This window comes from Prosopis cineraria, unplaced genomic scaffold, assembly GCF_029017545.1.
Source record: "Prosopis cineraria cultivar Desert tree isolate PC_DT_omini unplaced genomic scaffold, ASM2901754v1 PC7, whole genome shotgun sequence".
Taxonomy (NCBI): Eukaryota; Viridiplantae; Streptophyta; class Magnoliopsida; order Fabales; family Fabaceae; genus Prosopis; species Prosopis cineraria.
Genome location: NW_026555338.1, coordinates 28,812,171 through 28,821,982, shown reverse-complemented (window position 1 = coordinate 28,821,982; position 9,812 = coordinate 28,812,171). Strand labels below are relative to the sequence as shown.

The 9,812-nt window shown below is 34.4% G+C and overlaps 1 long non-coding RNA gene across 2 annotated transcripts; it reads left to right on the top strand.

The window, feature by feature from the left end:
- The first annotated feature begins 1,805 nt into the window (after nt 1-1,805).
- LOC129315321 (uncharacterized) lies at nt 1,806-8,946 on the top strand. 2 transcript variants are annotated; one of them, XR_008594454.1, is made up of 3 exons: nt 3,171-7,319; nt 7,885-8,030; nt 8,570-8,946. It is a non-coding gene; the product is annotated as an uncharacterized LOC129315321 (long non-coding RNA). The 2 variants fall into 2 exon arrangements; XR_008594453.1 differs by lacking the exon at nt 7,885-8,030 and having other exon boundaries at nt 1,806-7,319.
- Nucleotides 8,947-9,812: the final 866 nt, after the last annotated feature.

The following is a 9,812-nucleotide window of genomic DNA, read 5'->3' as shown; positions in this document are numbered from 1 at the left end:
ATGGTGCCCAAATGCTTAATCTATAATCCATAAATTTTTAATCTCAATAACATTGTCAAGAATAAGGTTTCAATTCTCACACTTTCACTGATAATGCCTATATTTCTCACTTTTGCACATACCCATTGGGTTTATTAACTCTCTTTAGTCCCCATTAACATTAATGAGCCATTAAACTCTCATTAATGACATTACAACTCTTCTAACCCTTATTAATGTCATTTTCGGATAGTAATGACATTTACCAGCCAAAGATGTCAAAACTTTATTTAAGGTTAAATACTCCAATTAATTCCCATTAATTTTATTTGAGTCAATAGATTTGGACCAATAACTTATATGGACCAAAAATCATCTCTCATTATCAAACCCTAACTAAAAACTCCATAAATGTGGGATAGGGAGGAATGGAGTATATAATACATACCTTACTTGTTTCTAGCTCTAAAATGTCTCAAGTACCCTCCAAGCATGAACCCTAGCAGAGCTTGGTCGTTTGCTCTTCATTCTCTCCCTTTTCTCTTCTTCAGTTTTTTGTCAACTCATGACTTAAGACTGTAGAAAATGGGCTGTGCACTGTGATGGACGTATTTCACGCCGCATCATGTAGCACAGACACAATTCCTTCACATTTTATCCTTCTTTCGATACCCGGGAGGGCCCAACTTCACTTCGAACTAATAATTAGGGTTGAAACACAACCAAAAATCAATCACTTGACCTTCCTGGCCACACACCATCTCAATTTACTTAATTATCATAATCAAGCTTAGTTAATTCGGGGATTAAAATTCAGGATGTTATATGTGATGTGTGTTGACTATTTGCACAAGATTGTTGTTTTGGAGCTTGTATTTGCTTCTTTCTAGCACTATCATCATTTTGGATAGATCCATCGTCATTTATCCTCAAATCTGGGGTTTGGTATTTAGATGGTTCTTAAGGCTAGTCAAGGGTAATGTCTAAAAGTAGGAAGGTTGTGCAAAGGTTGGTTTTTCAGCTGAAAGACTACTTTGAGATTCGAAAAATGGCCAATTCTGACAACTACACTTCTCCTAAATGGGTATTTTGGAGTAATATGGTTGCTTTTTGAGGAAAGTGACATCATTAGAAGCAAAGTTCCTTCGAGTTGGTAGGTGGTAGCATTTGTAACCCTTTTGTGTGTGTGAATACGCAATAAACATGCATTTAGTGGCTTGAGCTTCTAACTTGGACCCTTGGAAAGCATGAACAAAGGCTATGCAAAATTTTAGGGGAAAAGAATGCATTAATTTGGATAAAGGATATTTTTCAAGGAAAACCTAATGAGGGGTATGAAAACTTAGTGGTTTGGAAGATGATTGACTAATAAGATAAGTAGAGGTTAAAACAGTATCTCCTCAAAATCGGCTACATGCATTAGATGCAAGAAGAGATCAAGTCATATCAAGGATTTGCTAACTTTTTCTTTCAGAAATACTATTTTGTTGAGGTGTGTTGGGACAAGAACTCTTGTGATGTATACCATGTAAGATTAGGTAGTCATGAAGGTAGAGTTAAAATACTCTTGGCCATTATTAGTTCCAAGAACTTTGATTTTGGTTTGAAATTGATTTTTGATCATAGCATGAAATTTCTTGAAGATATGTGGGACTTTACATTTTTTTTTTAAAAGGTATACCCAAGTTAAATGTGTGTGCTTAGCTATTAGTGCTAGTGATTCATAAAGGTCCCCAAACATCATTATGAATAAGGTTGAATGGTTGTGTGGGTTTGTAAGGGTGGGAAGGATAATTGTTGCATGTGGTTTGGCTAATGAATAGACTTCACAATGAAAGAAAGATAAATCTTTATTGGAAAATTAAGGATACAATTTTTGAAAGTACTTAAGACTAGGATGTCCAAAACATTTATATAACAATTTTATTTCAAGCAAACTAGACTCTAGAAAATAATCATTTGATCAAAAGTTAGCCTCACTTGTGAGTAGTAAGCCTTCCAACAAAAATCAAATTACAAGCCAATTTTAGAACAAATAAGACATTGTCAAGCACATCATCTAATAATACAATAGTGCCAATTTGAGTAACATCTACACATGAATCATCGGCAATTTTTACTACCCATCTCTCCGTTCAGGGTCCAAGTTCTTTAAATAATGACTGATCCCCTCTTATATGGTTAGTTGCACTTGAATCTACTATCCATTGGTTTGAATGTCAAGCAAAAGGTAAAGAAACCAAAATCATACTTAATTTAGTGGCAATTAAACCAATGGCAGTGCTCACTCGAGGAGATTGTTTATAATTTATGAAGGAGCTTTTGAATTTGATCAATTTGCTCATTTAATTGATTAAAATCGAGTTTCTCATCTTCTTGGTTAATAGCATAAGGGTCCTTTTGCCTTTTTTGCCTTTTTTATCTAAAGAGTCCTGTGCATGACCTTTCTTGTTGCAATGATCACATATTAAATGTCTGTTCTTTCTGCCTTTGCCATCATTAGTGGGGATGTCCACGAGTTGCCATGGCTTAGGCTTCTCTAGAGGGAGATGTAGTGAACCATTGGTTATACGTTTGTGACTTTCCTTGCTTTTGATTATAGCAAAAGACCTCCCGGAATAGAGGAAGTTGTGGATGACTTAACACTATAGTATTGGAAGCAGAGGAATAAAGCTTGTGAGTGGCCTCACAGATTTCACGAGCAGTTTATTAAAGAAGAAAGTTGCATCCAATTTCCAGGGTCATCAACTTCACTAACCAAGACGTGACTATTTTTAGTGCTCCATGTAGTGTACTTCACATCAGAAGGTACAAATACTATTGCTCGACCATCTAGAAACTCCTTGCCACAGCCATGAATGAATAAGAGAAAAGACTAGGACCTTTATAAATAATTTTCCTCATCCAGTTTGTGAGCAGTGATGAGACTCAAAAGGTCTCCAAAAGTGTGCGACAAGCTGAATTAGGTTTAGCTATTGTAGTGTTAAAAGCTCGATACTTAATGAATTGAAGGTTTCGATCAATCATGGATCTAATACCATGATATTAATTGAGGAAAAAAATCATCTTAGTTCATTATTTTATAAATCAAGGTGCTTAGTACTCATAGAGAAGATTAGGCTTATAAGGACAAATAAATCAGAATAAAATTTGAACTAATATTTGATTTGAATTTCAAATCAGATCCTAATCCTCTAAATTAGGAAAATTAAAAACAATATCATTAAAAATTATTCTATAAATTAGATATTGGGAAAATAAAAATAATATCATTAAAAATTATTCTAAGATATAAATTAGATATTGAGCCTAGGCTCGAAGCCTTCTAATAGATGAGAGAGCTTGTGCTCTCTGTCCATCCACAAAGGTGACAGCCTCTGTTCGATTTTTGGCCATATATGCACATGAAATAAACTTGGGGATGGCACGTGGGAGATCAAGTAATTGATGAGATAGGACCTTCCTTACCTGTTTGAGGCTACAATTGTGTTATAGTTTAGTAGGTTGTTTTGATCTTTGTTGCGTATCATTTATTGTTGGTTCAATTTGTTTTGAATGTTGTATTCTTTTGCTTTATGTGCTCATGATTAGATTTGATTGTGCAAATTATAAGTGCAAAATTCATTAAAAGAGAGGAGAATTATAACATCTTCCTCCTGAGACTTTTGGACATTTTGTCCATGTCCATTTGCAAACATGATAGAGAGGGATGGTTGTCGATGAACACCATCATGACAAGTCATTATACGAGCATCATCAATTGCATTTTTAAGGTTTTAAATCATTCCAAATTGTCCCTCACTTTTGAATTTGCTCTTTGCACTATAGTTCAAAGTTCTTAAGGGTTTGAGGTAGGGTTGAGCAAATGACCCATGCCCCTCCTAACCCATTTGTACGCTGTCAAATTGGGCGGGCACTAACCTACATGTGAAAATGTGAGGGGCGACCATTAGGCATTATGTTTTGTTATATGAAATGGCGAAACTTGTAAACTTCCTTCTTGTTCATCTCCCCTTTCAGTTCCTCAATCTATCCTTTCTGCCCTACTGATTGCCTCGTTTCTCATCTCCACTTGTCCAAAGTCAAATAGTCCTTCCTATCATTCTTGCTCCATCGTTCACCTTTTGCTCCTCTCCCAAGTCTATTGCAGTTCACAACAGAGGAAAAGAGTGAGAAAAGGAGAAAAACAGATAGGGGCAATGGGAGATATTTAAGGGTGTGCTAGGGTGAGTTTTTAGGCATTTTGAAGGTGATTCTAGCTTGGTTTCATCTTGGTAAGTCTTTCATTTCCTCTCTTTTTCCTTCTACATGATTTGATTCTAGTTTTGGGGTTGGATGATGAATTTTCGGGCCTTAAGGGCGTAGATCTAAACCCAATGGTTCTAGTGGGACTAATAGGAGTTCTTTAAACTATTTAAACTTAGTTTTGAGAATTTTACAAGATTACGAGGCTGGGGATGGGGTTTTGAACGAACCCTATCCACTTTGAAGAAGTTTTTGTGTTGTTGGGTGTTATGTTAATGGTTGTTTAAGATAAAGAGGCAATAAAATTATAGGGAGTTGATGGATTCTTTCGCTTTGAATTTGAATTTGTGATTTTGGAATTGAAGTGATGGAAGTGAGAGTTAGGAGTTTTAGATGGCATTCAAGTTCATATTTAATAATATTGCTTGTTGAATTGTGGTTTAGTGCTTATCACATAGTTTGGAGCTCAATCTAAGCTCTAGAAGCAAGTATTTAGCGAGGTAACTTTTGAATTCTCAAAGTTTGAGGTAATTAAGGGATCTCTAACTTGTACTTTTGCTTGTTAGATTCATTTAGGCTATTTTGTGAATATGATTAATGTAAATTTATTCGAATATAAACTTATTGTTTTAGAAAATACATGCAAGTTTGGCTTGCTTGAATTTTCATTAAAGCAAACTATTTTCAAAATGTTATATCCTATTAAATGTTTGTATTATGAAATTATGAAGTTTTGTATATATGCTTAAGGTCATTTAACTATGTTGTTATATGCATCCTTGGATAATTGCATTATGCTATGAGTTTTAAAATGTATGATGATGTAATGTGCATGGTAACATGATCATATTTTGGGCGGGATGATGCCCTAAGAGTAATAGTGCTTACTTTCCATGTGGAATTGTATAACAATCATCATGAGTAGCCTTAGTGTTTTCATTTTTTTTCGAGTTAGGTCTTCCTGAATCTCACCTAGGAATTGGTGTAAGCATAAGTTGTCCAAACCCTATCCTTAAATAGGTATACAGTAGGACATGTGACACCTCATCAGATTCGAGAGTTGGGGCAATCTATGGTTTAAGATTGAGTGAGGCATCTTTAGTCAAGTGTCTCCTTATGATTGGTGAGTTTGGACTAGTCTATTTACATTGACTTAGTCATATTGAATTGTCAGTCCATGGATTCAGTTGGTAGTATATGGAGGAGATAAGGTGCTGTTAATCATGCATTTATAGCATCGTAGGATGTGATTTTGTAAGGTGTATCTCTGATTGGTTTTTCTAATGCCTACTTTGCATGCCTTAATTGATTTGACTTACATGTACGTGATTTAGAGTTTTTCTTGGTTATTAAGAGTTGAAAGTCGTACTCACACCTATCCTTTATCTTACAAACTCTAGCTTTAGCGAGTCTAAGGAGAAAACATCAAGGGTTTAGGAATCCGTGATTCCTATTGTTAGCCTCTTTCTTTTGTTTTTAATATATGTAATTAAATGACGATGTATTGTCAAACTTAGGGCGATTATATTTAGGTTTACTTGGACCCATGTATCTTAATTGTGATTGACGTTGTATTTAGTACCTTAGCTTTGTGTATTTGTTGTTTGTGTATGTTTACTTTTGATTGATGAAAGAGGATTAAATAATGTGGTTATGACCTTTTTTGCCTCCCCCGTAGTTTTTGCTGAAATTAGGGTTGAGTAATTAAATTGTAATGTGTGATATTTGTATGTGATGGTGCATTGTATAGGTTATTCTAAATCTTAGAAACCTAGTCTAGGTGATCGTTTAGACTTTTGGCTCTTGGGGTTTTTGACACTTTGGACAAGTTCAATTGTGAAATAAAACCAATATCAAGTCAGGCCACTCAAGCATTAAAAAAAGAAGAAAATGAAGGGTTAGTGTTGCTATGCCACACACCGTGGTGTAGAGTATATCCACCATGGCACACAAACACTTCAGATGTGAGATTTAGGACATCTATGTGCCCATGCACCACGGTGCATGGTCATTTTCTGCAAAATTAAGTAGCGAACTAAGACAAAAATAAAGAAGAGAAAAAGGAGAAAACGAAGAGGTGTGTCAAGCTCTGCTAGGGTTTGTTCTTGGACGACATTGGGAGTGTTTTGGAAGTTACAAACTATCATGCCTCTTAATCTCCCATTTTCTTCCACATTATCAAGTTTATAGTTAGGGTTTAATAATGGAAGATTATTTTAGGTCTATATAGATTATGAGCCTAAATTTATTGACTCAAATAGAGTTAATGGGAGTAGATTAGAGTATCTAAATTTATGTATAATGAATTTTCATGTCTTAGGTGGTTGGGCTTCATAAATATGCAAAAATTTCATTAATGTGGGTTGTTGGAAGAGTGTGATGTCATTAATGAAGGTTTAATGACCCATTAATGTTAATGGGGACTAAAGATAGTTAATAAATCCAATGGATAGGCTCAAACCCATATAAAGTGGGTATTGGGCAATTTAGAAATGGAGAAATGATAGTTGAATGCTTGGGTTTAGCAATATTAATGGAGATTAATTTGGTAAATTGTAGATTAAGCTCTTGGACATCTAATTGGCTTGAAAATTCAAGCTTGGAAGCTATTATATTGAGGGGTAAGCTTTTGACCTCTCAAAGGTTTTAGGTAACTGGAAAAATTTTACTTTAGGTAGTTATATGTTAATTGTGATGTGAATTGTGTGTTTATCATGTCAATTTCAACTTGTGAAATTGGATTACATGCATTGAAACTTGGTGTCAATGTAAATTGTGTGATATGTATTAAACATGCGAAAGTAGTTGTAAAATGAGTTTTGATGCAGTAAATATGGTGTTCAAAAAGAATTTCTCTTTACAATGTGTTGTGAATGAGTGATTGATGATGAATATAATAAAGAGCAATATAAGAGATTAAAAGTGATGTGTTTTTGTGTTATAAGTGAAAATGAGGATTTATGCCCACTTGGGTAGCATTTAAATGTGATGTGATATGTGTATTCCTTAACATCATATTGAGGTGTCACCCTTTTTCCTTAACATTTTTCAGGCTTTAGCTTTGGTGCTGAGAGGGAAAAAGCTATTGAGGCCCGGTAATTTGTGTATTCCTTTAGTATGCCTCTTGTATCTATTTATTTTGTGTAATAAAATATGATTGTCAATTCTAGGTTGCATGCCATTACACTTACACTATTTTATTGTTGCAAATATCTGAGTTGCATTTTAGGCTTTAAGTATTTGTGTATGATGATATATATGTGTTAATAGGATCAAAATACTAGTATAAATGTAGAAATGATATTTTGAACATGTTTTGTTTGGGTTTGATGCAATGCAATGAAAATTGTCTCCCCCTTCTGTTTTTGGTAAAAAAGAGATTGAGGAGTGATTTGTGTTATACGAATATTTAAGTCCATGTGACATGTTGTACTGATAGTCTTAGGTTCAATAGAAGTGGTCTAGGTGTTAGGAAAGGTTTTTGGCACTTGTGGGTTTTGAGCACACTTTTTATGTGAAAGTTGTAAAAGTGGTAAAAATGTGTTTGAGTGTTTAATTTTCTGGTGTAACTTGTTTTGAAAGTGAAACCCATGTCATTAACTAGTGTATGGAAAGAGCTTTCCGTGGACACCTAAATCACGTCATTTGGATGTCGAACAGAGAATTGGAACGCGTCGGAAGTTCCCTGATTCTTTTGTCAAATGCAACACGCCACAGCGCAGTTTGCACAAGCTGTGGCTCATTGCCCTATTCTACAGCAAATGAGTTGTTCTTCAATTGTTTTCATTCTTTTTCACTCCTCTAAGGTATCACATGCTTTCGTAACTTGTTTTTACTTTGATATAAGAGATTATGATTAATTTAAATTTATTTTAATTAAGAAAATTTGAGATCTCTTGATTTTAAGTTAAAACTTGGTATTCGCCTTTATGGGTCAATTATTTGATTACCATGAGTTTGATTATTTGTGATTAGTAGAGCGAAATTTTACAATGATCACACTCTCACCCTCATAGGAAGCCATTAGGTGGCATGTATGTATCTAAGCAATCTTAGTCCTGTAGCTGGGGTTAGGATAGGTTTGGTACTATTTTATGGCACCCGAGTGTTCAAAAAAGGGAAGGTCATGGTTCAATTTAGAGCTTTGGGTCTTTGGCATAGCCACATGGGTTTGTTTGTTCCTTTGTTAAGTCCACATAGCTATGACTTTGGTCTATTGAAACATTTTTTTATTGAATTGCGAAAATCCGGTAAGCTGAGTTGTTTTTTGGCCATGGATACTCCATAACCTTAAACGTGATTATTGAGACATCTCTTCTCTTTTCTTTCCCTAAAATTTTTCAAGGAACATAAGCAAAGTTACGAGAAAGGAATCAGCATCGAGAAACCACGCTTTGTGAGAAGTATGGTTCCAAGTCGGACATTGTTGCTGCTTTGCATTGTTACTTGCCTTTTTACTTTGGAGATGGTTTAGCCTCCGGGCCCGTGGTTAGGATCTTGACTTTACTAGAGTGCAAGTTGTATTGATCTTGACATATTTCTTTATTGATTGATAGATGAAGAGCCGAGCTCACTTAGGATTTGCTTGCATTCATGTTAAAGTAGGCAAAGCCAAGCATAGGTTGAGTGATATAATTATTTTGAAAATTGCCTGCTATTTTGTATGATAGGGAATAATGCATGGATGTGTGCCTTTGAAATGTATTTAATCCTTTTCTATTATGATAGGCTTACGTTAGGGGTTCGTTCTGTTCCTTTCACGGTAAACGTGGAAATTTGATGTTGATTGTTAATATATACAATGCTTTTAGAGTAGCGTATATGATTGACTGAAAACTTTTATGCTATAATAGGGCTTATGATAGAAGAGTAGGCTTGCTTTTACATTATCATAGAAAATCTACCATGGTAGGTAGATCGTCTAAGTATCATAGTGCGGTTGTTTCATATCACATTTATGACACAAAATTGAAACTAATTGTAAGGACAAAACTGACCAATGGTGGTTGCAATTATTAGGAGGTGAAACTTATTTTTGTAAATGTTACGGATAGTGAAAATACAATGCTTCAATTTTGTACTGGAGAATGTAGAGGATGGGGTTTATTAATTCTTACTTTTAACAAATTATTGTCAGAATTAAAAAAGATTTCTACATTTGAATACAATTTATATTTATGATGATATTTTTCTTATCAGAGAGGAATTGGGGATCTTTTTGGTAGCAGGTAATGTTGATATGTACATTTAAGTACACATTATACTTATAACAAACGGATATATCAGGGATCTTTTAAATTTATGCTACAAGAGTTGTCATATATAATTAATTAAATATGGTTGATATATCTGATTTATTTATGCTATGAGCATGGTCACTGTTATAGTGAGTTATATACTGTATATGTTGGGCTTAGTATTGCAAGTATCTCTTTTAATTTGAATTATCATTTAATTGAGGTTAGAGATATTGAGTCATCGAACATGCCTCGAAAGTAAATTATCATTTAGTATCCATGTCGAAGTCAATCTTATCTAATAACCTTATGTGTTTATGTGATGCTTGATAATGATGATATGAAGATTGC